Source organism: Pyxicephalus adspersus, chromosome Z (genome assembly GCF_032062135.1).
Source record: "Pyxicephalus adspersus chromosome Z, UCB_Pads_2.0, whole genome shotgun sequence".
Classification (NCBI taxonomy): Eukaryota; Metazoa; Chordata; class Amphibia; order Anura; family Pyxicephalidae; genus Pyxicephalus; species Pyxicephalus adspersus.
In genome coordinates, this window is record NC_092871.1 from 20,975,203 (window position 1) to 21,002,293 (window position 27,091).

General features: G+C 38.8%; 1 protein-coding gene across 3 annotated transcripts in view; it reads right to left on the minus strand.

The window, feature by feature from the left end:
- SIPA1L3 (signal induced proliferation associated 1 like 3) overlaps window positions 1-16,881 on the minus strand; it is a 110,040-nt gene extending 93,159 nt beyond the window's left edge. For all 3 annotated transcript variants that reach the window (XM_072431731.1, XM_072431728.1, XM_072431729.1), the window contains exon 1: window positions 16,755-16,881. The gene's annotated coding sequence lies outside the window, so the exon portion shown is untranslated. The remainder of the gene's footprint in view (window positions 1-16,754) is intronic.
- Window positions 16,882-27,091: the final 10,210 nt, after the last annotated feature.

The following is a 27,091-nucleotide window of genomic DNA, read 5'->3' on the forward strand; positions in this document are numbered from 1 at the left end:
TTTTGCTATACCTGTTAGATATATCCAGAGATGAATATGTTAATAGATTCACTAATACATGTGTTGGATTAGTTTTTCCATTTCAATTAATACAGGGATATTTTTTTTTTCTTTTTTGACATGTATACTCTATTGCTGTATCTCCCTTTACCCCAGGTTTATCTATTCTGGTGGATATATAAGCACTTATTTGCACTGTTAGACAATTGTTAAAAGTAATATGTAAAGTGTCACACGTATTTTTTTTTTTTTTTTACTGTTTATGTTACGGGAGAATTTTGGTCCTCCCCCTTTCCTTTTTGCTATGTTCATATACGTGATATTTTCTGTTATGTACTGACTTTCCAAAAATTTTAATAAAACTGATTGAAACAAAAAAAGGAAATATGAAAAGTTATGAGCTGTATTGTCCTTTACTACAGAGAGTGAAAGTTTCCTGTATAGTCGGGTTTGATGAATAGACTAGAGCTACAAAAACCAAATATGCAAGGCAACATAATCCCCAGGCTATTTTTTATGCTTCCCTCTAGCTTCCATTTATTGTTCTACTTCACTGTAATATCGGACAATGAACTGTGTTTATATTACAACACTTTGGTCAGGGCGCACATATTAGAGGGCAGATCAGGTGTCTGAGCTTGTACGTAGCAGCAGTTAAAGAGACCGTGACCTCCAATTAACTGTGAATGGCACGAGGGAATTACACCAGCCGCATGTGATTATCAGATTTATAAAGTTGTATCTGGCACCTCTTCACCCCATCTGTCATATATTCAGACTAATACTAAACAAAGCTCCATTATATCATGTCATTGGTGTTATATAAAGTCTCCACACCTCAAAAAAAAAAAAAATAGTCAAATGGGCAATAGTTTTAGACAGAATAAAGCAGCCCAGTGATACTAAATCCTAACATACAACAGCTTATCGGAGTGGATATTTAGGATAGAACAATCAATGGGGTTATATGATGTCTGAATTTGATCACAAATGCCAGCGATCTACAACTACCACTGCAAAACCACACGATCTGAAGTCCAGACAGGTCTGATGTCTGCTCCAGTATAAGGCCGAGCCTAATATGAACTGTGTTATCTGATATTATCCTAATGGATGTCATTGTTTGATGCTGGAGGGACCAGGTAAGTGTTTATTTTTTATGTTTTTAGCTAGCCCGAGTCTGGCTCGGGGTTAGCGCTTTCAACAGGTTTTTTTTTTACCCCAAGCCCCCAAGTGTTCTTTTATACCCTACACAACCTAGTGAACGATTTGCCACTCTCCTCCAGTTGATTCTCATTTGGGGATCTTGCTTTGCAAGGCTCACAAATAAATAAAGAATGCGGCACTCTTTTGGCAATACTGTCTTTGGTGGCTAAGAAAACCATCTTGCATAAGTGCTAATCTGCCTACTCTTGCCTTTTTCTGGGACAAATTAAGGTACGTCTTTCAGGTGGAATGGACGGAGGGGTCTTTGGGTAAAGAACAGAGTTCTCCCCAGCCCCTTTTAGCTGGGTGCACCACCCAGCACTTTTCAGTGACTACCGGGCTGTTTTTTGGGTGCTTACTGAAAAGCTGGGTCACAATACAGGGCCCACCAATCTGCCTACAATATCTTCCCACACAACTTTCAAAATTTCTGTTTAACACTGAAGAAACTCGTGTCATTAAATTTTTGGAGGTGTGTAAATCTTACATTGCCAATCTCCCGTTAAATATTAAACAAAAAATGATCTCCACATGGTTTGCATATCGCCTGCTTGATAATGATCCCCCAGTACTATGTTAAACAAGCCTTTGTGATTTGTAACCTTGTATGTGAATTATTTTTTCTTCTTTCCCTAAATAGTGACCATATCATATAGTTGATTCCATCTATAAAAAAAATGTTTCTTCCTTTGTTTTGTAATTTGTTTACCCCAACCACTATGTTATAATATTAAATATGTATGTGTTTTAATATTCTCTATGTTGTATACTTAATTACTCTGAATAAATAAATAAAAATAGCATTTAATCTCATATTTACATAGCTAACCGTCTCTCTGCATAGCTCATAGGTAAACAGCGATCCCAACAATGAAACTCCTTCCGGAACAAACAATAAAAGGCATGGTGGTGTCAAGAGTAGATATAATGCTCTATGGGGACTTTAGGAAGAATCCCCTCCTCTTCATTACTGCTTTCACAATGAAAGGAGTTCACCAGGAGGAAGGGCACACTACAATTTAGGGTTTGCAACCAAAGCTTGGCCTCCAGTCAATATCAATCAAGTAAGTGTCATTGCATCCATTACCTAGCCCGATGCAGTAAACTAGACAATTATCCTAACCTCCTGTTTCTTTTTCAAGACTATACATTTTCTAAACCAGTGTTGCTTCACCTTCATAAATGATTCTTCTTTTGATGCAGTAATAGCAATTGAAAGGCTGGCCACACACAGTTCAGTATTAATAAACCATGTCACTGCATGAAGCTTTTGTTTGCAATAAGGCAGTTTGGTGGTTAACTCCTGAGCAATAACGATAACTTGAGAGGGTTAGAAATGCTTTCTATTACTGTAAAAGATCTTATTTAGGTTTATTTCTTTTGTTGATGTATCTACATGCACCTTTATATTCACTCCATGAAATTGCTAGCCCCAAACATCAGCTTAGCCCTTGAACATAACTAAAGTATCATAACAGCCCAGACATCAATACAGACTTTGAAGAATTGTTTTGTTTGACGAGCTCTTGTTGGGACAAGATAAGGGCTGGGCTATGAGTTGAGGAACAAAGAAAGCCTAATGGAACAAAGGCCTCAACCGGCCTGACAAGAAGTCACTGTGACACTTCCTAACTCAAACACGGCCACGCTCGGCTGCCCACCAAATGTGCTTAACACCAGTGTACAGATTCTGCTGCGTACCAGGCTCCGGCAAAAACAATATGCTCTGACTAAAAATAAGAGGGGGCAGGGAGTTGATGGTACACAAGAAAGGAAGTAAAACACTATTTCTGCATGCTTATCATATTTTATATATACTCACTAGAAGATAAAGAAAGCCCGTCCACTCCAGAATCCACAAACGCTGCAAGTTTTCTTCTTACCTTTCAGCTGAGAGGGTTTTGTGCGGTTCCCTTGCCTGGCTAATTAAAATTAAAGTCAAGATCTCGTTTGCTAGCCAAAGGCCTCCCAGATGCCAGACAGAACTAATCAGCTTATAGAGAGTTCATTTATTTTGTCTACAAGCTAATAACTGCTAAATACCCCATATGTACCCCTCAGATTTTAGGTTTAGGCTATAGAAGGAAACTCAATTATAAAGAAACCTTTGATGACGGAATTCATAGTTTATGGTAGTTCATGGCAATTATTTTAAACCTGTCCTCAAGTCCCACCCAACAGTTCATGTTCTCAGGTAGCTGAACCGTGCTGATGAGACACTAATTATCCACCTGGGCAAACGTCAGGTTACCTGCAAATCATGTACTGCTGAGAAACATGAGAACATCTTGTGCAAACACAGGTTTAAAGTGACTGAAGTCCCACTTTGAACATTCAGGAACCAGGAAGGGTTTTTTATTGCAGAAAGGGACAGGATATATTTTTACCTGCTTGATCGCTGCCCAGCTGCGCATGCGTTTGTTCCCAGAGATCCCAGCTTCCCTTCCCTTGGGACAGGTTATATTCTTACCCGCCTGATCGCTGCCCAGCTGCGCATGCGTTTGTTCACAGAGGTCCCAGCTTCCCTTGCATGTGTAGGGAATAAATGATTTCCCTGTGTGCTTGCACAGGAGTTATGTCATTACAGCCGGCCAATCATAATGGCTGAAGGTCGTTTTCAGTAAGAGAAGGAAGACAAAGGTGTCTGCTCTGCGACGGAATGGGGACAGGTGAATATGGAGGGTTTAGGTAAGGCACTATACCCAAAAATGAGAAGTTATCTTTTGAATAGGCATATGATTCTACAACACAATCATTTTGTCTCCTGGCTTTCCTGCATGATATGGTAATTAAAAATAAATTCCAAGCAGATTTAAAAGACCACCATTTAATCCAGTTATGAGTTAATTAACAATTATTATATTCTTATAAAGATCTAGAAGAATTACGGGAATTATTATTGTCCTAGAACAAGGAATATTCTTATTGGAAATAAGAGCACTGCGGTGTCCTCATCAATATCATGCTCACCTATCAAAGGTTGTGAGCTGAAGTTATCTTTCCAGACATCCAGTTGGCACAAAATTAGGAGCACCCTGGCCAGCTAACGTATTCTTAATTCGTATGTAGTGAGTCAATAAACCTTTACGGCAGATGAAAGAGTTCACATATAAAGCTGCGTACACACGTCAGATTTTTATCGCCCGATAATCGGCACCGGCCAGATATCAGACAAAAATCTGGCGTGTGTACAGTTGGCGTCGTCCATCGTCCGAACGACCGTCCTGGCGGATCAACAGACGATGAACGACGACCGACCCTAATGAAAGGGAGGGGGAGAGCGCGCAGCAAGGTGCCGCTCCGTCGCTCTCCCCCTCCCCTCTCCATAGAGCAGAACGGTGCTGTATGTACAGAACAAACAAAAATTGCACGTGTGTACGCAGCTTAAGTGTTCAACCATGTTTATAACAAGGATCAGTCCTTGTACAGTACTATGTCTGAGGTGAGCATTATTTTGTGGTACAATTATAAATCAGGTTCCACAGTGCAAATCTAGGGGATGGCAATAAACTTTGCAGTGTAAGATATCATAGCTTCCAAATGTGCAACATGGGAATGTAATGTATATATTTCTTGGTTAAAAGTATTCTGTACAGGAAATCGTGCCTAGGTTAAAATTACTGACCATTCCTTCTAAATCTGATAGTTGTTTGGTTGTCTATGACTTCAAACTTTTTGACTTTACTGACCTGGATCAAGTATGCAGAAAGTTAGGTTGAAATAATGCCAAATCTGTACAGTCTTTGGCCCCCCCTCGCACTTGCAGGTTTAAATATAGGGTAGAGGAATAAGTCAAGATAACAGAGACTGTTGATCCAGGGAACATCCGATTGCCTCACGGAATCAGGAATTAAATTTTTTCCCCCGTTGAAGCAAATTGTACCAGGGTTTTTTTTTTGCCTTCCTCTGGAGCAATTATGTCTTATAGGGTTTTATATCTGGGATATGTTTTTTTTACTAGTGGTTGAACTTGATGGACTTGTGTCTTTTTTCAAACTAACCTACTGTGTAACTATGTGGAAATACTTTACTCTTTTTCATCACGTCCTGGTTATCCTAGGCTCTTTCCCGTTTTATCATGCTTGATATTCTCAAGTATAATGCAGGAAAACCGCTCCTACACTGTACATTATGAAAGGCCATGATCAGTGATGTGGAAGAGGCCTGGGTTCAGAGACAGGTCATGAGGAAGCTTGCAATATTGAGGAATAAGACAAGTATTTCTGATTATCCCTCTACCCTTCAAATCAAATATTTACCAACACAAAGGGTACCTTCAGTCTTGTGTTCAGGGGTCAGCAGATTCAATATTGGCGAGAATGACTGTTAACAGTGTGAAGACAAAAAGAGGTGATAGCTACCAGGTGAAAAGGTCTGCTATACACTGCAAAAAGTAGATGCATTACAATACTTGTTCTACAAAAATGTGTGGAGATAAGGAAAATTTCATATCCAGAAATCCAGAGAACTGCCAGTGACAGTGATAACAAGCCTGATGTCAGTTGATGGGACCCCATGACCCATAATTTCCATATCTCCAGCTTCTGGGCTGCCCTCTAGAATTGCTCTCCATACAAACAGCAGCTGTTGCTCCCATTCCCATTCCCCACCTTCAGGCCAAAACTGATAATATCCTCCTGTCATCTGCCTTCATTCCGCTCTAATAGACATCTCTTGTGGAGAGACAGCCGATTAACCCCTTCACAGCCACATAATGAAGGACCTTACCGGTCTGCACTGCTCACGTTCACATAGCTTTAGCTCCTGCCTAAGTAAACAAGAGGGAGTAAATAATAATCAGAACCTGCCCGGCCAGTCCTCCGCCATACAACCCTCATGAACTTTTCCACATTTGTCACACCATTTATGTGAAACGGTTATTAGACCAGCTGCTGCATTTAGTTAATAAGAAATTATTTTTGCTTGCAAACACTATATGGGATTTTTAATAGCCAGTTTCTGTAAAACAACCCTTCTTGCTCTTTAAAAAGACAGGACACCTTTAGCATTAAAAAAATTTAGCTGTATTCTGTTCAGCCACTTGATTTTATATGATAATTGCCAAGCAATGTTGTGTACATGACTGTACCTTTGAACCGATTATCTGCAGGTTTTATGTTTGAATGTTATTTTTTTTATTTGTTATACTCCAACTGATTGTTTGTAAATTGTTCTGTTGAAAAAAAAAAAAGTTTAATCAAGATAGCTATGCCCCTCAACCATCATGAAGATCAAGGTAAAAAAAATAAAGGTGACCCTCAATCCTTAACACTCCTGAGCAGTGTTTCTCAACTTTTTTAACATGGGGGAACCCTGAAATACCTTCTGGGTTTTCAGGGAACTCCTTCTATATTCACTAGCTCACAGTGCATTAGTGTGGTGGTCAATAGGAAGAATGTCACCCCGACAGATAACTCAAAAACATCATTGGTGTCATTAATCAGACTTCAGAGGCACGCCTAGCAACTTCTGGAAGAACCTTGGGGTTCCACAAAATCCTGGATGAGAAACACTGCTCCAGAGACAGACTTTTAGGCCTATGCATACACATCCAACAAACTTGAAATCAAGCACAGGTAATATCAAGTGAACCTGTCATTGTGTCATGAACCGATCGAAGCTGCTTGCATATACCATTCTGCCTTTCCTGAGTATTCCAGAAGCTAACAAACCCCAAAATAAATGAAATGCATAAACACATGTCCTACGTCCTATAACCAACCATGATTACAAACTTCTGAGGGAACTACAGAAAATTATACAGGAAGAAAGGAGAGGGGGTTTGTCTGCAAATTATTATTTACATGCAGCACACACCAGGAATAAAATTTTAAGGTAAGAAAGGTGTGCTTGCTTTTAGAGAGCTTTGTGTTTTATTAGGTTGCCATGGTGACATGTTCACTTTTATTAAACATTCTTTTATGTTACAAAAATGTGTTTTCCTAAGAGCAATATGAACACTTAGGATGGTAAAAAAAAAAGTACAATTATATGAGGACACATTCTAGGCTTGCAAAGCACGATGTAGCCGCACATCCCCAGAGATGATCACACACCCAGCAGGGGTAAATGGCGGCCGTACATTGGATCAATGTCATGAAGCATGTCTCACCACCGGAGATCATGAAGATTACAGACGTGGTTCTTAGTTCAAGTACAATATCTGTGTTTTGGAGATCTGGACACAGCAGTGGAGGTGTAGTAAACAAAAGCTGTTAAATCTCTTCCTGCGTGTAACACTTCTCAGCTGAAAAAAAGGATATTGCAGCCGCATTTCATAAAAGGAACTGAAATATAGAAGTTGTCATTTTTGCTATACGTTTATTATCAAAATGATCAATAGACTTGCAAACCCAGGTATTTTGTAATTTGTTGTATAGAAAAAAAATTCTTAAATACTATTTTCAGACAACTATGATTTTCTAAACCAACAAAAGATATACATTAGTTTTCCATTTTATATCCGCTCAGGTTTTAGACTTTTGTTTCTGCACTGTAATGTCACAGACATCCTTTTACATCCTATTAGGTTGTCCATCCTATTACATAGTTACATAGTTTTTAGGTTGAAAAAAAAACACTAAATTCAACTACTAGGGAAGTGAACATATCCCATTCTGCCAGTAAGAAGGGTTAAACTTTAGGGAAATATAATGAGGCTGTAAGGAGGCCGCATTGCACACCTCTATTTCTGAATGTCATGCTGACACAATGATTTTCCAGGTAAAGTCATTGTAAAGTTACTATAAGTGTTTACTCCTGACAACCAATAGCAGTGCTCAATATTTAGTTGATGTTCAATCAAACTTTGCTCCAGTTTTTAGGAAAATTTGGGTAAGTTCTACTTTTTATTGACTCAAACATCTAATCCAATTTTTCTTTATACCATGGGGGAACCCTTGAAATAACTTTCAGGACCTAAGGAAGCCCTTCTATAATTACTATTTTCACAAATCACAGTACATTTGCATGGTAATTAGAGGGAAGCATGCCTCCTACATTGAAGAATGTCAACTTTATAAATAGACAAATAGATCATTGATGTCAGTAAAACTGATACAAATTGCTCAATGAACCCCAAGCAACCTCTGCAAGAACCCCAGCGTTTCACTTAAAACACTGGTTATGAAACACCGATTTAATTTATTAAAAATATTGACTGGTATATGGAAAGGTATATACCCAGGGAATTACGGCATATTCTTGGCATATGAACAGAGATCCCCTCAAGTCTTGCTGAAAACCACATACCTACCCAAGCTCCCCCCTAATCTCTGCACCCCAGGGAGCTAATGGCTTGCAGTGCACATGCTCCTCCTGTGTCCTCTGATCCCTATCCTTTGGGTTGTCAGGCACAGGCTCCTCTGACTCCCCATCCTGTCTTCAGGCTAAATAAGTCACGGGGTAATGCTAAATCTGGAAGCAATGCCCAAGTGGTTACGGATGTGTCCTGTCAATCTACTGCCTTCCACAATGCCACCTTGGGAATCAAACCGACAATAGAATAGAGGCAGAGTAGCACAGGCAGTTAAAGCCCCCAAAAGTGGCAACAAAGGTCAAAGCCCCCCCCCCCCCCCCCACTCCTGTCACTGCAGGTGTCCCTAGGGGCCAAAGTTTTGCCCTTGCCACTCTGTGTGAATCTCTAGAGAAAAGTGGCAATGCACTAAATTATGTGACCACACCTCACAATCCCATTAGGAAACATGGTTAAAAAGATTGCTAAATCTGCCTAAAGAGGGGTTTTTAAGACAAACGGAAAAATGAGTGGGTTTGCACTCAAGCAAGGTTTCCTGGAGTGCATCAGTAGTTCATAGATTGATCTGATGTGTACCCGGGAGCTGCTCTTTAATTTGCACAGTACCATAGCAACGTGTGTTCAAATGCCATCTGTCTAGCGGTGGGTTAGTAACAGATTCACGCCAGGGTGTAGAAGTTTTCATGAAGAAGTGTTAAATGGCTAGAAAGGCACTTATTAGTTAACAGCTGTGAGTTTAGAAATCTAATTGCACTATTATTTATTTACAGTTTACAAATGTAAAAAATGCTAAGGATGCAGCAGAAATACAAAGCTAGTTGCAACATCTTGTACACAAGTCTATAATAGTAAGGAACTGCAGGTTTTGTATAAATACTCGCACACAGCCTGCCCTTCCCTATGACATAACTGAAACCAGCAAGTATCAATACAGGATCGACAACTCCTAGCACAGAGACATCAGGTCCCAAGCGCAGATACTCGGGTGCTAAAAGCTAACACATTCATTTTCAGGTCTGCAAAAGAAAAAGCTTAACCTCACCTACTCATCTTGTTCCAATTCAAATAACAATGACTAATTAACCGGTTAATTTTCCCTTATTGTAAACTATACTTCCTCTAAATTGGGCAGGGACATCTTTATTATACAGTGCTGCGTCATTTGTTGCTACTTTATAGGTAAAATAATTTTCACCTGTTCAATACCTGGTGACCATTCTAGAAATCCAGTGTTGTTTTGTGCCCTCTGCAGTCTTATTACACATTAGGTTTCAGCAAGTATGCCAAGGACTACAAAACGTCACCTTTTACACATTTCTCAACCAAGGTTCCTTGAAAACCTAAGGTTCCTCCCGAGGTTGCTAGGGATTCCTTGAGCAATTGGCTATTTGTGCATACCAGGTCAGTTTAATGGACATCAATTATCTTTTTGGATATCTGTAAGTATGACATTCTACCCACTGACCACTGCATTCATGTATTGCAAGCTGTGGATATAGTAATCATAGCCTGAAAGTTGTTTTAAGGGTTCTCCCATGGTAAAAAGGTCAATAAACATTGCCCTAGGGCACAAGAATGGGGAGGTGGTCCTGTAGTCATAAAGGTTTCTGCCCTAGAGTAACATGGTGCTCTCCATTGATATATTAAGTAGGTGTTGAATGTCTGTATGTATATCTCATTCTATATTAATATTAATACATAGCATTTATATAGCGCTTTACAAAGTCTATAGTCATGTCACTAGTTGTCTTTCAAAGGGGCTCACAGTCAAATGTAATATTTATATAAATATATTTTTCCCCCACAAATAAATCAGATAAAGGTAATAATTTAAACTGAAAAAAGATTAAAATACTGCTTATAAGGGCTACATATTACCTTTGACAACAACTTTATGTACGTGATCAAAAAGGTACTAGAGCTGATTTATGAAAAGGAACAAAAATGCAGCAATTTTTTTTAAATCAATACTGCTATTTTTATAGTGACAATGTAATTTTAACAATAATAATGTGCAAATTGTTCTCTTCAGTCAGTTACAAATGAATCCTAAATAATCCTTCGGAATAAACTTTTACATAGAATGAAGTATAGTGCACATAAACCCAAATTTAGCTTGCCCAGGTTATAGCTACACAGTGTGACCATTTCTATGGATATAACAGATCTTTGTTTTGCACGTTTTTATGCAAAAAAAAAAAACGTTTATTCCAGGGCGCAGCCACACTATATGATAGGTAGAATCCACACACATAATGATCTGAAGGACAACGGCCACTTGTACAATGACACCATTGTGCTAGGAAAGTGAATGTCAAAACAGGTGTCTGCTCAGGTAAAACGGGTTAAATATTCATCCACAGATGCCAAAGTCCAATCTAACCCCCCCTTACCGCTTATCAAAGGCAAGTAAGCCTACAGCCCCCTGAAGCAGTTTATGTGTTAGTAGTTTGTGTAGAATAGCTTTTGTGACAAAGACAAGTGTTTTAGATGTCAGGTTGTGTAGGTGCAATGTGACAGCTAAACAGAAACATTACAGGAGGGGGGGACCAGAGCTGTGAATGACTGAAAGAATGATTGAATGAGGGGGCAGAGGGGTGGCGAGGTCGGCAGGGAGAAGGAAACAAACAAGAAGAGAAATGACAAGGAGACCCGTGTGAAAGGTGCAGGAAAGGAATATCATACGTACAAGCCAAGAGGAGCAGCAAGAAGTTCAGAAGCACAAAAATTGGGCATCAGACACTGGGACAAAGAGGTGTTTGTATGGACATTACAGCTGAAAATGTTGATATCTGGTTTTGTAGTAAAAAAAAGATTATATTGTTGTGGTCATAGCAGGGGCTCCTCATGACAGGATAGGTGTGGGAGTAAAAGAAATATACAGAGGATGAAGAACAGCACAAATAGCCAAAACAAAACTGTTACCCATGGTGACAAAGCAGTAGCTTTCATTTTTTAACTTGCAAAAATATTCATATAAATATAAAATAAAAATCTTTAAATCACATAGGTAGTAGGAAGCCGACAGTCACCAATTCCTAACCGCTGGCACGAGGCACACCCACTAAACGACAACCAAAATCACCTTAAATGAGCACGGCAGTGGCGGCTATCAACTACCCGTGCGGGTCTTATAGGCAACATCCACTTCAGAACTATATCATAGTAAAATAATTTCCATATAAACAGGACATGCAATGTAATCCCGGAGTCAATGCAAAAATGTAACCTTTTGGTGAAGAAAGGGAAAAAAAATGCTGTTTAGGAGGTCTCATATTTGCAACAGTTGGGCACATCAGGGGCAAGACAAATAATTGGAGCCACTTCACCCAAAGCAAAATAATAAAAAAAATTAGTTAGCCATCACGGTGCAATAAAACTTTCCCCAGTTCAGTCTTTGTACACTGTGCTATCACTTTTTTATTTGCTATGACTATGATATAACGTATGTGTGGGAGAAGGGTAAATACAGTTTCTCACCGACATGCACTGGGTTGCCTATTTACTTAAAGCAAGTAAACAGTGTGAAAGAAAACACAGAATGCAGGCGGTATTTGTGACATTTAGGAAGGAGAGATGGTAGACATGTAAGAAAGGGGTTGCACATAAAACTACATTTCCCACAAAGCCCCATATGGGTTTGTGGAAGTTAGTCAGGACAGGCAAGGGGTCAGAATAGATAAAGTTAAAAATTTAACCCACAGGACACATTGTTCATATATCTATGTGTGATTATCATATTATTTAATAAAATACAATAACTTAATACTTGCTCATTAATGATCTGATGAACTGTCGGGATTTCAATGATTTTTTTTTTATAAATCAATAAAAGGACAGCTGTGACGTGGGAGATATTCTGCATTACAGAGTGCTGGCCTTCTGTGTAAAGTAGCAAAAAAGCATTAAAATGTCATTTATTCCTGCATAGAGCCCCACACACCAAACCTACAATTAGTCAGTTTTACGGACGTCACTGAGCAGATCCTCTCCCACACAGAGATGGCATTAGGAAGACAGATTTAGCAAGAAAAAGGCAAGCTGCAGAAATACATACATGTTGCATAAATGTGGTACAAACATAAAAATACACCTGATTTTGTTACATGAATTGTTATGTGCCTGGACAATATTTATACCTATATTTATCCTAGAATGGTTAGTCAATGTGCATCATTACACCCAATATATATTAACATTTGTGTAACGAATTTCCCCCAGCCCACCACAACAATGCCACAAACTCTTAATATCACCTAAATCAAAACCAATACACGTTGTGATATCGCCTGACCTCAGCTTGCAACAAACACAATGACATCATGTATAAAAAAAGTAACAGTAAAAAAGGTGTTATTTATGCCCAAGGCAATCACATTCTCCACCTAGCAATAGGGACATTCGGATTGATTGCTACAAACAAGAACTTTTCTTCCACTTCTCCGTCATGTACACTATTCCGTCATGTATACATCCAAATGTTTATATATATATTATATAATATAAAATGTTTATTTGTATTCTAACCAATAAAATGTAATACAATTGTTTTACCACAGCTGGCATATTCTACCATATTAAGATTCAGATTTTGCAGTTAAAAAAAGGGGCGCCACTGAGGAACAAATGTTAGTTGCCTGACTATGCGAAGGCTCAATCACACCACCAATGTTGGACTGTGTTAGGACAAGTTGTCCATATCTAAATCTGCCTAATGCCCTATGTCAGTTTACACTATTGGTGCAATTAAAAATAAAAAAAAAAACATGTTGCATGTTGCAATGCATGTGCTTCATATAAAGCAGACCTATGCACATGGAATGTCAGCTTTACAGCCAGCACTACAATGCCTTCAAAAAAATAAAAAAAGTGAACAATAAAATAAATAATTTAAACCATTACCTCCTTCAGGAAGTGCAGGTGACATCACTGATATATCATAGGAACAGAAAATCCTGTGGGGATGACATTTGAACACCCAGCAAACAGAGGTGATGTATCCACACCTTTTATATCCTGGATGGAGGTGCCTTATTGTTTATTTATTTTAAGTCTGACAAAGGATAGAACTTTTGTTTAGTCAGTAATTCAAAATATTGACATATTGGGGGGGTGCACAGTGGCTCAAAGGTTAGCAATCTATAATAGTATTATAACCATCAGCACTGTGTTAGCACAGCACTGTATGCTTATTTTTATTATTACTTTTATTAAACAGGATTTTTATAGCACCAACATATTAGGCAGCGCTGTACAATAAATAGGGGTTGCAAATGACAGATGAACACAGACAGTGACACAGGAGGAGAGGACCCTGCCCCGAAGAACTTACAATCTAGAAGGTGGGGGAAAAAACACACAATAGGAGGGGAGATATGTAGTGGTGGGAAGTAGTAACAGTTTCAAAAGACAAAAGATGGGTGGGTAGGCAATCCATATAACACAATCAGTAAATGACTTACTCTGGGTAGCAGTCTCTAGGCTTACACAATAAACTGCCCATTTCTTACAATGGGTACAATGGAGTCTCGTGCTTGCTAAACATGTATGATTCAAGCTACATTTCCTTTTTGATAATCACAGAAGTTGTTATCCATCATCTACTCATCTTCCATGATCCATCCTATATGCCCATCTGTGCCATTACCTCCAACATACCACAACCCGATATGCTTGCAAGATACATACAATTCACGGCAGTATCACTTTCACCATAGAATTTACTTCTGAGCTTTGAGTTCACCATGATAAATAAAAAATAAAACTCACATAATTCTTTCAATGATTTTGACTGTTATTGATCCTTCAAAACAACAAGCAAAACACTGATTTGGCCAATTTTCTGTCAGATCCTTTTGACACAATTTATATGATCACCTATTTACTGCATGATAAGAATCCTTCAGTATAACAATTAAAGTCTTTTTTTCCCATCTGTTTTACCATTCAACTTTGATATGTAGAACAGCTGTATTGCCACAGTGAAATACAAGACCTGCACTCCCTTTTCGGAACTTCAGCAATTGCCAATACACAGACCAAGTACATTCAATATCATGAAAAGCATCTACAAAAAAAACGTTCTTTTTCTCCTTGTAAGTCAATCACATTTTCAGTTTCCAGAGCACAGTTTTAGAACTGATTGGCAAGGCCAGAGAAGCTGCCGTTATGTACAATCAATATGATGAAGTCCCAATCGGTATCTGATTTGCACAATGAGATCTGTACAATTATTACAATAATGCTGTTCAAGTCTTGTTTTGGATGAATGCATTTTTAAGTCCTGCTAAAAAAAAAAAAGTTTTCTAAAAATACATCTGCATTTGAACTCAATCAACAGTGTTGGAAAATGAACAGAACTTTTGTACACTTGCACCACAGGAGACGTGCCCTGCCATTACCTGAACTGCCATTCACCCACCTCAGTCAGTATTAAGCCGGAAAAGTATTGAGGGTGAATGATAAATGTGTGGGTACATGTATTTTGTGTGATAGCAGCAAATAATCCAGGAATAGATGGGAGTTTGGATTACCAGGGATCATCTGTTTGTACAATGTATGGTATTGGGCTGAGATATTAGAATAAATCAAATCTGCTAACATAGCAACTACATCATGCCAGAAAATCCATTGGTGCAGGACATGAAGTAGTTAGATGATTCCATACACTGACAAAGAACAAACAAGATTATTTCTTGTGTAGCAGTCACAATGCCTACAGATTCCTTAGTATGACCCCCAATTATCCAGATGTGCTATGCCCAGCACCCCCATGCCATACAACAATCAGTCTGTTGGGAGATGGGCCCATAACCTGCACGCCTAAATCTCTCACTATATACTTGTCATGGTGCAATAACTGGAACCACCCAAACCTGTCATGAACTACAGGCTTCACCAGCAGATGCCTCATAATAACTATACAACCCCCCCCCCAGATATCCTGACATACAACAGCAAACTGTGCCACAGTCTGTCTTCCATTATTTCTTCTTATACATTAATCTCTGTGCCACATCCTTTGTACCCCCATACTTCCTACCATACACCGACCATTGTGCTACATACCTCCTTCATATCCAGTGCCACATATCCCCTGAAATCCTGTACCCCTATATAATACACCGGTCATAGTGCCACAGTATGCCCATATTCCTGCCATACACCGATCAATGTGCCACATACCTACCTCATAATCTGTACCCCCCTACATCAGAGTGCCACATACCCCTTTCATATCATGTACCCCTTATACAATACACCGGTCACAGTGCCATATAACCCCTTCAAATACTATACCCCTTATATAATATGCCAGCCACAGTGCCTTATACCCCCTTTATATCCAATACCCCTTATGTAATACACTATTCACAATGCCACATACCCCTTTCATATCATGTAGCCCCTATATAATACATTGATCACAGTGCCACATACCCCTTTCATATCTAATACCCTTTATATATTACACTAGTCACGGTGTCACATACCCCTTTTATATGATGTACCCCCTGTATAATACACCTGATCACTGTACCACATACCCCTTCCATATCCAATACAGCTTATATAATATACCAGTCACAGTGCCACATACCCCTTTCATATCATGTACCCCCTATATAATACACCTGATCACTGTGCCACATACCTACCTCATAACGTGTACCCCCATACATCAAACAGAGACACATTACCCTTTCACATCTTATATCCCTTATATTATACACTATATCTCCTGATATCCTGAACCCCTATATATTACCCCAGTCTCTGTTCTACATACCCGTCACTATGCCCTGTACTATAGGGGTCCCAGTCACTGACAGATCCCAGTTGTACTCTGCACCCCAGCATTTCCCCCTGTGACCTGCACCCCCTTATCCCGGTCATAAAGCAGTCTGTGTCCCAGCACATGGGCTCCCCCAGCATGACATTTGGCTCCATACATTGGTCAGTGCACATATCTGCCCTACATTCTGCCCCCCATACACTTGTCACCGAGACCCCCAGATACCCCCAGACCCTGACATGTACCTGAACAGCAGATATTCATCACCCCAACACTTGGAGGCGCCACCCCCCGCTGCTCCCTTCATGTTCCCCTTCCCTCCTCAGCCCAGTCCCAGCTGGTGACCCAGCCGGCTCCCTTCCCCCGGGACCTTTATTATATATTTATTATACGTCCCCCGCTCTATAATATCTCTCTTTCAGCTTCTGTCTGATATTTTTATTCAAGCGGTGCCCCGTTCCACTTTCTGCCCGACTTTTACCCGTTTCCGGCACTTACCGACAGCGGCTTCCCTGAAATCCCACTCCGTGCCTCTCTCCTGCCGATCCCAGCGCTTCCCACAGCGACACTACTAAACACGCCCCCTACCACGCCACGCCCACCGCCTCTGCACGGACCACACTAATCCCGCCTCGAAACCAACATGGACGTCTGTACGCTGCCAACCAACATTAGTTCAGCCAACCACTGTTTTTTTTTTATCTATTAGCTTTATCAACATGACAAGAATGTGTACATTGATGTTGATCTTGTTAGTAAATATCACATCTGCTTTTAGGAGAGACTAAAGCTGCGTACACACTTCCAATTTTTATCGTTGGTAAACGAACGACGAACGATCCTGCACGATATCTGCGAACGATCGTATGGCACAGATCCTGTACATACAGATAACGACACAATCGTTCAAAGATATTGTACACACGATAGATGCGATCGTTTGAACGATACAGGAAGTGACGTGCACCACAGGAAGTGAGCGAACGTTCGTTCACCGCGCATGCTCAGACCATGGACGATCAATGAACGACCGTACACACGATAGATGGTCAACGATCGTCGTCCAATCCGATCCGCCGGTCCGGTCGTTCATTTCCAACGACTATCCTCGTTCGTCGGCGTCGCTGGTTACTTTTTTTATGAAAGATTTTTGGCCAATCGGTCGTTCGTCGTTCGTTCGTCGTTCATTTCCAACGATAAAAATTGGAAGTGTGTACGCAGCTTAAGGCTAGGTACACACATGAAATGATTATCGTTTGAAAACAAACGATCATTCCTGATTATTTTGAAAGATCATATTGTACACAATTATGTACATGCTGTAACGATACGATCGTTCAAATATACTCAACCAATAATGTACACACTAGATACGATCGTTCGAACAATGCAAGAAGTGACGTGTACAGGAGAAAGTGTATCACAGAACAATCCAGGATCACTGAACGACCGTACACTCAAAATATTACGAACGATCGTGGCCCAATCAGATCCGCCGTGACAGTTGTTCGCTTCCAGCGGGAATTCACGCTCGTCGGCGTCGTTGGTCAGTGGTTGTGCAATTTTTTTTTTTAACAATTATCGAACAATCTTTTGTGGATTGTTCATTTCCAACAACAATTATTGCACGTGTGTACGCAGCCTTAGATTTTTAACATATGGTAAATTATTATTATTATTATTATTATTATTAATAAACAGGATTTATATATCACCAACATATTACTCAGCCCTGCACATTAAATAGGGGTTGCCTATGACAGACGAATACAGACAGTGACACAGGAGGAGAGGACCCTGCCCCAAAGAGCTTACAATCTAGGAGAAATGGGTGTTCATAGTGATTTGGCTGTGACTGCAACTGCTTATGAAAGTTGTGCAACCATTATCCGAATACAATTAGTGCAGAATCTTTTCATAGGACTGCATTGTGCTTCTTAAAGAGAACATGTCACTGTGTCTATGAAGGCTAGAATTCCACCAAGGCTGTATTAAGGGCAATGACGGAGAGCAACATACTGCTGGGGGGTGAGCAATTATGGCATTTTATCTTCTAATTTATCATCCCCCAGAAAAAAGGAGCACTTAAGCCTAACAATGGAGAGGGAGACCCACTTACAGGGTAACATTTTGTGTTCCCAGGAGTTCAGCTTTAAAGCTGTGCAAGTTTTGAGTAATAAATACACTAGGAGTCACATTTAATTGCAGATGTCATTCAATATGCAAGAATGAGGACACTTTGTGTCAGAAAACAGGTACTGCAAGTGACAGCACCAGCGATTAGGCGAGTGTAGCAGCCAAGGTTGCTTTTTTGTTTTTTATTTCACCTTTATATGCTTGAAAATGACCTGTCAATCTAGATAAGTTCCCCACCTCTTAGATTGTAAACTCTTTTGGGCAGGGTCCTCTCCTTCTCCTGTGTCTGTATCTGCCTGTCATTTACAACCCCTATTTAATTTACAATGCTGTGTAATATTTTTGTGCTATATAAATATTGTTTAATAAGAATAATAACCTTTAAAACCAAATATATATATATATATATATATATTACAAATAAACACAGCTCTGTGATCATTAATACATTTTTAATTACTGACTTTGCTCTAGTAAATGCAGTAGAAGGAGACAATCAGTTGAAGTGCTAACAAGGGGCATGCATCTCTTAGATTGTAAGCTCTTCTGGGCAGGGTCCTCTTCTCTTCCTGTGTCACTGCCTGTACCTGTCTGTCATTTGCTACCCCTATTTATAGTACAGCGCTGCATATTATGTTGTTGCTATATAAAAATCAGAGAAATCAGCTTATCACTATACTGCAACTCTTCACTGTCCATTCTTCTTTCACTCTCTGTTATAAGGGACTTTTAAATGTAATTATGTACTCTCCAACCATTTATGGTAAGGAAATGCTATATCAGAGAATCATATTAGAGCAATGATTGTATTTACCTAGGCCACTAGCCTAAGTTTGATGAGGCAAAAATCACTTGAAGGGGTTATCTCTCCCTCAGGACAAGCCAGCACCTTAAAACTCTCCCTTTTTCTCTCTATTTGCCCAAACAGGTACAATTCTCTATGTAAAACTGTTTTTCTATTGACTGTCTTTTTTGTTTATGGATAGCAATAGGGTTCACTCTCCTGCTTCTATGCATTTTGTATGGACATTAATAAATGGACAGATTTCCACTATCACATTACATTGCTGGGTGTGGGAGAAAATAACCTTTTGGTGTATTTTCTTGCATGGGCCCATTCAGTATTATTCTTCAAAACCACACTGCAAAACATGCCAATATGCCGGGCAAATTACACTTCTGCAAATGTTGTGGTGTGAACAATTCCTTTGTCATCTGTTTACAAACAATCAGAAAACTGAAAGAATGCACTGCTGCAGAGAGAGACAGCGATCATCTGCTGAGAAGAGTCCACATGAAAAAGAACATTCAGACAGAAAGGATCAAAAGACAGACACAGACCCCCTACATTGCAGAAGTGATAGCACAGACAGCTGATCAGGGGAAGTCTTCAGGATGCAGAGAAAGACACCACCTGCCATGGGTGACAACAGGGGGCTAAACCAGAGCTGTACACAAGGCTCTCTCCCTGGGATTAAATGTAAATGCCCCAGATTGATGGGTGGATCATAATAAGGCAGCTAATGGGGTGGATCACAACAAGCGCCAGGCTTGTTAGCACTTACTGTAATTATTATTTCAATGTTTATTCATAGACTAAACAATTTGGTCTAGGGAAACATTTTTCTTTTTAAACCTTTATTGAGGTATATAGGGTTATTACTGCAATGACACCGATTTCTGATTAACAAGAATCCACTAAGGACTTGTTCGTCCATTATAATAATGCACATATTTACACGCCACAGAGCATGCATTACCACAATGCACATTACATGCACTGGTGCACTGCGGTGCCATTTAAATTAATGGTACCCCATGTGCACTGCAATGCAATCAGCACAATGCATTGCTGGAAATTATGCTTTCAAAAGAACAGCATGCCCTATTTTCTGCCCTAATGCAACACAAGCTAATGCACAGATATGTTTTTAAAAATGTATGTATAGCCCTAACTATTTTTTTATTAAACATTGGTATAGAGTAGGGAAGAGTTTCAGTTGTTTGGAAGAGAAAGGGTTACCTGCTAATGTTTTTTATTGCTTCTCACAGAGTCCTGGTGGCCATTGACAGAAGGTTAAAAGGGGTGGGAAAGACAAATTGTTTTATTTGTCACAAGAACAGAAGTGTAAATTCCCCAGTCTGAACATCTGGTGGTGTCTAAGTGTACCTAGGCACTCCTGTACCTACAACTGTTTTCTGCAGTGTGATATCCAAGCTGCTGCTACTTTGGGCTGCTAGTCTCAGGAGATTTGATAATATCACTAATATACTGCTCACTGTTCTTCTTACTTGAGGCTCTGCTACAAGGAAGCAAAACTCTGCTTCTACCAAGATAACTGCCCCCATGGAATAAGGCATGGTAGTTGTGGAATAAAGCATTTTTCAGTATAACCAATCATTTTTTGGTGTATCCTTTTTTTTTGTGCATAGGATGCAAGGGGAAGGAGGATATAATTTGCCTTCATATTTTGAGCCCCTCCCCTATCCCATAATTGACCCTGTTTCATTTTTCAAAGGTTAGGTGCTATGCTTTGACATGACAAGCAAGACCTTGCTGCCCACGATGAGCTGCCCCTGCACAAAAGAACATGCAGAACAAGGCATAGTAAGTCAGTAATAATGGAACAATTGGCAGCAAGGAGACCATAAGAAATAACAACCTGTCTTCTTTTTTTAGGTTCTTTTGCAACAGCAGCAAGGTAAAAATAACCAAGCATTTTTTGGACATGGAAAATAGACCTCCTTGCATGCAGAAACACATTGTAAAATTGCAGCAACCAATTGCTGATCATTCCTTGCCCACGTTGTGAAGGAAACTAGCATTTTATTGTTGGTGCACCACATGTCAGGACGGAAAGACTGCAGTGGGTCCCAATGGCAAGCAGTTTAACCAAGGACCATCTGTCATTCTATTTAAGAGATTTCTTCTTGTGTAGGGTTAAATAATGATCTATTAAAGCATGCCTTGCAATCCAAAAACAGCCTGCACAGTGCTGCTATATGCAGAGATGCTTGGGTTACTTTGGTTAGTATTTTGCCTGGGTTCAGACTGCTTACAAAGCAGGGTAAGGTCATTAGTGTGATCTGCACAATCAGAATATTACATGACCAACACAAGTAAACACAAAACCTTAGATGGATGAAAAATAATTTGTATGGAGTAGTAATTGCATGTTTGAAAAAAAATCTTATACTGCAATGTTATCACTAGAACATGAATGGAGAGGAATACCCCAATGCAGATACTTAAACGTAGCCCCAGTTACCCTCATTCTTAGAACATGTTCTCTCACTTCCGAAGAAGATTTGGCAAAATTTATTCAATAGACTACGTATAAAAAAATGTTGGACAGGGATTCTAATCATTTACTACTTCTAAAAACAATTTGGGACCACTGTTCTAAAATTTAGCATCTGAGGTTCCTGTTAACTTACTTTTATTTTATTATTCATTACCCTTATCATACCCCTTTAGTAATGTACATTCCAGAAAAGTTTTTATTATTGAAGATCTAAGAATTAATCTCTATGAATGCCACATGCTGCAACATGACTGCTGACAAACAGAATCTAACCGCAGGCACTCCAATTTTATTGCCGCAAGGCATGTTTAGAAGGTAAAAACATAAAATACTATCACCAAATATTTCTGTGTAAATTGTTCCAATTGATCAAGCCTATTAAACCAGCAAAACCTGTCATTGTGCTGATTTCAGCAGTTTTCTTTATGCAGTACTCAACATCAGTATATAATAACTGTAAATCCTGTTTGGATTCCACACTAACAATTTGGAAATTGTTTACATGCAAAAGATAAAACGAAGTTACCCACTCATGTAGACAATTTTATTGGTAGTGAAGTCCCAGCAGTGCAGGTTTACTTATAAATATTTGTACCCAATATTTACACAGCTTTTACCAAATGTTCACACATTTTTCAAAATGGAAAATGCATAAATCCTAGATGAAAGTTGTGTGCACTTTGGACTGTTATGTAAAAACATTTATAAATAGGCGTTTAGATGTCAAAGTAGCAAAATCAGAGTTTTGCAAAACGTATGGATTGTGTTGAGGACAAATAAAGATATATAGGCATATACAGTCATGGAACAAAATCCTTCAAAACTATATTAAAATAGCAAAGGGGAGTTCTGTGGTCTGCAAAGTGGTAGCAATTCAATCTATAATCTATAACTACCATATTAGTGCATTGTGTTTCAGTGCAGTGTTTTAAAAAAAAAAAGCCTGCTTGCTGCATCTTGCGCGGGTCTCAGAAATGCATGTTACTATATAAACAAACCAAAAATACAATACACATTTAAATGTCTATGTCCATGATTATACACATATAAAATCACATGTAAAACAAGTATGGCACCTTTCTGAATTTAACTTCAACATGTCAAATATGCATATAGATTTTCAAATGTGTTGGTCTGAATGGCAGACTTTTTTTTAATTAAAGCATGTGGAGGAATAGTTTATATAATAAAAACAAATACTTACTGGTAATTATTAGGAGTCACCAAAATGCCTTTATTTACCAAGTGGCAAACTAATACAGGTATGGGTTTGTTCACAGAATCCATGTGTTGATGTGTATTAATTATATTGACCTGGCAAATTGTTGGTCAGTGTGCCAAAATACAGTGTGCAGAACATTGCAATTGCATTGTAATGCAGCATTCTAGTGTAAAATCCCTGTTCAAAGTAATAGGTTCTAGGGTGTTTAAGAGTAATACAGAAGTCTATTCACTTTCATTGTGCTGGTAAAAGCATCAAACGGCGTGATGTTCCCAATACTTATCATTTTGAGCACCCATCTTTGCTAAAAATGAATAAAGAGAAATAAAATAAAACTGCCCATACAGATTTAGGAGTGTTCTTCAAGTAAATATTTGGCCAAAAGCAGATGAAGCATATTGCTAAAGTCTTTTTAAACTGTGCTTAGCAATCATTATAACAGCCCAAGTATCTCTGTCTTTTTTTTTTTAGTGAAATGTATTAACCTTAAAATGTTTTTTTTTTCTGTATTAGGGAGAAGGTAACCAGGCATCTGATGTTCAAAGGGCAATCCATCCTTTCCAATGACCAACATGAAAGAATGGACTACATAGTGACCATTAGAGAAAAAGTTGTTTTTTCTAGATTACCTCGAATTTGCATGTCCCAAGGAACTGTGTCCAGGAGTAGGCCTTTGATAGTACGTATATTCTGTAAAGGTGGGAATCTGACCAAAAATGTTTGGGGGTATTCTTCATGCTGGCAACCACACAAATAGCATTTTCCTATTGATTGGATTACAACAGGGGTTCCCCATAACAAAATTATTTTAGCAGTTCCCTAGGGGTAAAAAGATTCACAAAAGCTACCTTAGTGTGTGGGGTGCCTTTTATTGAATTAAAACATGCTACAAATGTAATGTGCTCTAATGCAGTGAAGATGAGTAAATCGTCCATATTATTAACATCACTGGCCAACTCAGTGAATAGGAAAACAGGTTATGCACTAAGGATATATAGGATATTTTGATAAGCAGTTCTTGGTTTTGTTGGCTTTGTAACAGTTCTCCACACTTAGGGATAGAAAGGATCTGGCACATGTCAAGATTTCCCAACATTCAGATATGTCTGGAGCAGAAGATCAGGGTGCTGCTCAGTTTTCTGCAGTACATTTGAGAAGCAAAGCTGCTGCAGCTTGATTGTTTTGGTGAAATACCTGCACAGCCATGAATCCCTAGCTATCTCTGGGATTTAGGAGCAGCTGCTCAGCTTGACAGACTGTTACCATTTTTCTAACAATTGGATTAAAGATGAAGCAAGCATTATCTTTTATCTCCTGCTAAAGGTAATCTATTTTATTTCATTTGGAACCTATAAACGATCTGTTATTAAACCTCCGCAATGTCCTGTGTATTTTTTCATTGGTTCCAGATCCTCCTCCTCCTTATAAAAAAAGTATTACAGTTTTTTTTCCCTTTATAGACGTGAAACATTGCATGCTAATTTCATTATTACATATTTGATTGGAAATCTCTTGAAGTACACTTTTCTCTTAGTGGAAATGCATTTTCTGCTCTGATGCTACAGTGTTCTATGCTGGTAGAGATGAGTAGCAGGCACGCCGTTCATCACATGAATCCTCATATGTATGTGAAATGCTAAAGAAAAAAGTGAGTATGACTGACTTGGTCCGAATTTGGGTGCCTTTTGGACTACACAAATATTCTTCATAACTTTTATAGCAGAACAGTGGAAGTAAACCCCTGAAAATGGTAGCTGCTTGTCTGTTAGGGCAGCATGGTGGTTTAGAGGTTAGCACTCTGGCATTTGCTGCGCTAGGTGCCAGGTTCAAATCTCAGCCCAGGATGCCATCTGCATGGAGTTTGCAGGTTCATCCTGTGTTTTTGTGGGTTTCCTCCCACATTCCAAGACCGTTAAGTTAATTGGCTTCCCCCTGAAGTTGTCCTAAGACTGTGATAATGACAAATAACCATGGCAGAGACATTAGATTGTGAGCCCTTCCAAGGGCTAGCTGGTGATGTGACTTTTAACTCTGTAAAGCGCTGCTTAATGTGTCGGTGCTATATAAATACTGTATAATAATTATATTGGAGTGTCTATCTAAATATATTTTAAGTTAGCAAGGTTAACTAAATTTACAGACAGGAGGTCATTCTACCTGCAGTTCCAGTGGTTACCTAAAGAAGAACTTTTAACTACTAAGATATTTGATTTCAAATTAAATGTATAGTTTATTGATCCAAAAGATAGATTGTAAGCTCTTCTGGGCAGGGTCCTCTCCTCCTGTGTTATTGTTTGTATCTTTCTGGTATTTGCAGCCCCTATTTAATGTACAGTGCTGTGTAATATGTTGGTGCTATATATAAATACTGTTTAAATAATAACCATACATAACACTGAGCAAACAAAATGAGGAATAGCTGGTCACTTTTAGAGCTTATGATGCTGTGAACCCAGGCATGAACTCATACTACTGTCTACAGGTCACAGGTGAAGCAAAAAACCACCTAGCTTCTGACATTGCCTTGGTAACCATCTCCCACCCACTCCCATTCAGTAACTGACAGGCCGCAACCAAGGCCTTCATGCATTCCTATCCAATTATTTATAGTCTCCATAACAACAGTTAAGCAATTTGTGCCTTAGCACAGCCAAATGAGCATTGTTTAAAGTAATTTGGCCAATAGATGCAGAACCAAATTATAAATATTATATTATTATAAATATATTTTTATACACAAATCTTAAAAACAAAGGGATAACATTCATTTTCTCAGTAAAATTATTTCAAAAATATTGCAACACCTTTGTTAAAATTACACAGTTAGGCAGAACTGCAATCCGAACAATTTAGGCCTCATGATTTTAAAGAAATCAATTCTAGGTTTGCTGGATCTCCCAGATTCTTCCAATGATAGTTCATCTTTTCTAGTCTTGGAGAGCTTTAATAAATTAGGCTTAATATGTCAGTGCTACATAATTGATAAAATAATAGTATACTCATAAAAAGTATATTTACTATAATCATTGCCCATTGATTCTGAGCAGCCAATTCGCAACCTGCCCACTCATGTAGCCCCCGTTTCAGTCCATACATTAGTCAGCTATCCATTGACATGGACCAATAATTATAAATAGAAAAAACATTTAATACTTTTTTCCCAGCTGCCCACACTGTTGTTCTCATTTATATTCCAACAAGGCTACTGGTCAAGGATTCTTCAACATCTGGCAGACTTTGGGGTGTGTTAGATTAGATGGCTCGTTCCTGGACTAAATTTCCTTCTGCTACTCTCTATGTTGAGTGTTGACATCATCAGATATCAGCAGAAAAAACTACAGAGTACAGCACAGAACCAGACATTGGGTACACCTAGTAGTGTTTAAGAGTACAGACGAATTTTTGCCACCAATATCTTGTAAATATGGAAGAGCATAGTGATTTGGGTTATGTTGGCCAACATGGTTGCAATGCAAGGTTACAACAAAACAATAATCTTTTATGTCCCATGCTCGCACAAAGCCATGTGTTTGTGTGCATTAACAAAACATTTAGGCATTCTCCAAGTTTATGCAGTGTACAAAAAAAACACATCACAACATATTCCACAACTCTACTAAAAAAAGTGGTTCAGTATACAGTAAAATGCAGTGTAGCATACAAAAAAAGCATGTGAATGTGCATCAGCTCATGTGCAGTTTCTATGTGCTTTTATACAGTATATGTTGTGGTGTGAACAAGCCCTTACTGACGTTTTATTTTTCATTTAACAAGTATTTTTACATTATTATGTTAAAATGATAGGGTTGGCATGCAAGGTTGCACATGAGTTGGTATGGAACGTGGTAAAAGAATATCACCATTTTCTTTTTTTTCATAGCTATGCCTGTTTCCCTTTTGAGTAGAATTCCTCTGCTAGAGTATGACAAATTTTTGTGCTTTTTAATTTAAACTGCAGTTAGTAAGTAGGGCCTAGCAAAGTTCCTCTTTAAATAACTTTTTTTCTGTTAAAGTTAAAAGTTGAAAAAAAAGTACCCGCTTGTATAATGGAGCTGTTGTACAATGGGATACTATTTCCCTTTGGAAAGGTAACTGTGTAGCGAATTGTGGTTGCATTGTGACAGGTCCCATATCTCATGAATAAAACACACCAGGTTCCTTTTTCTGTCTTT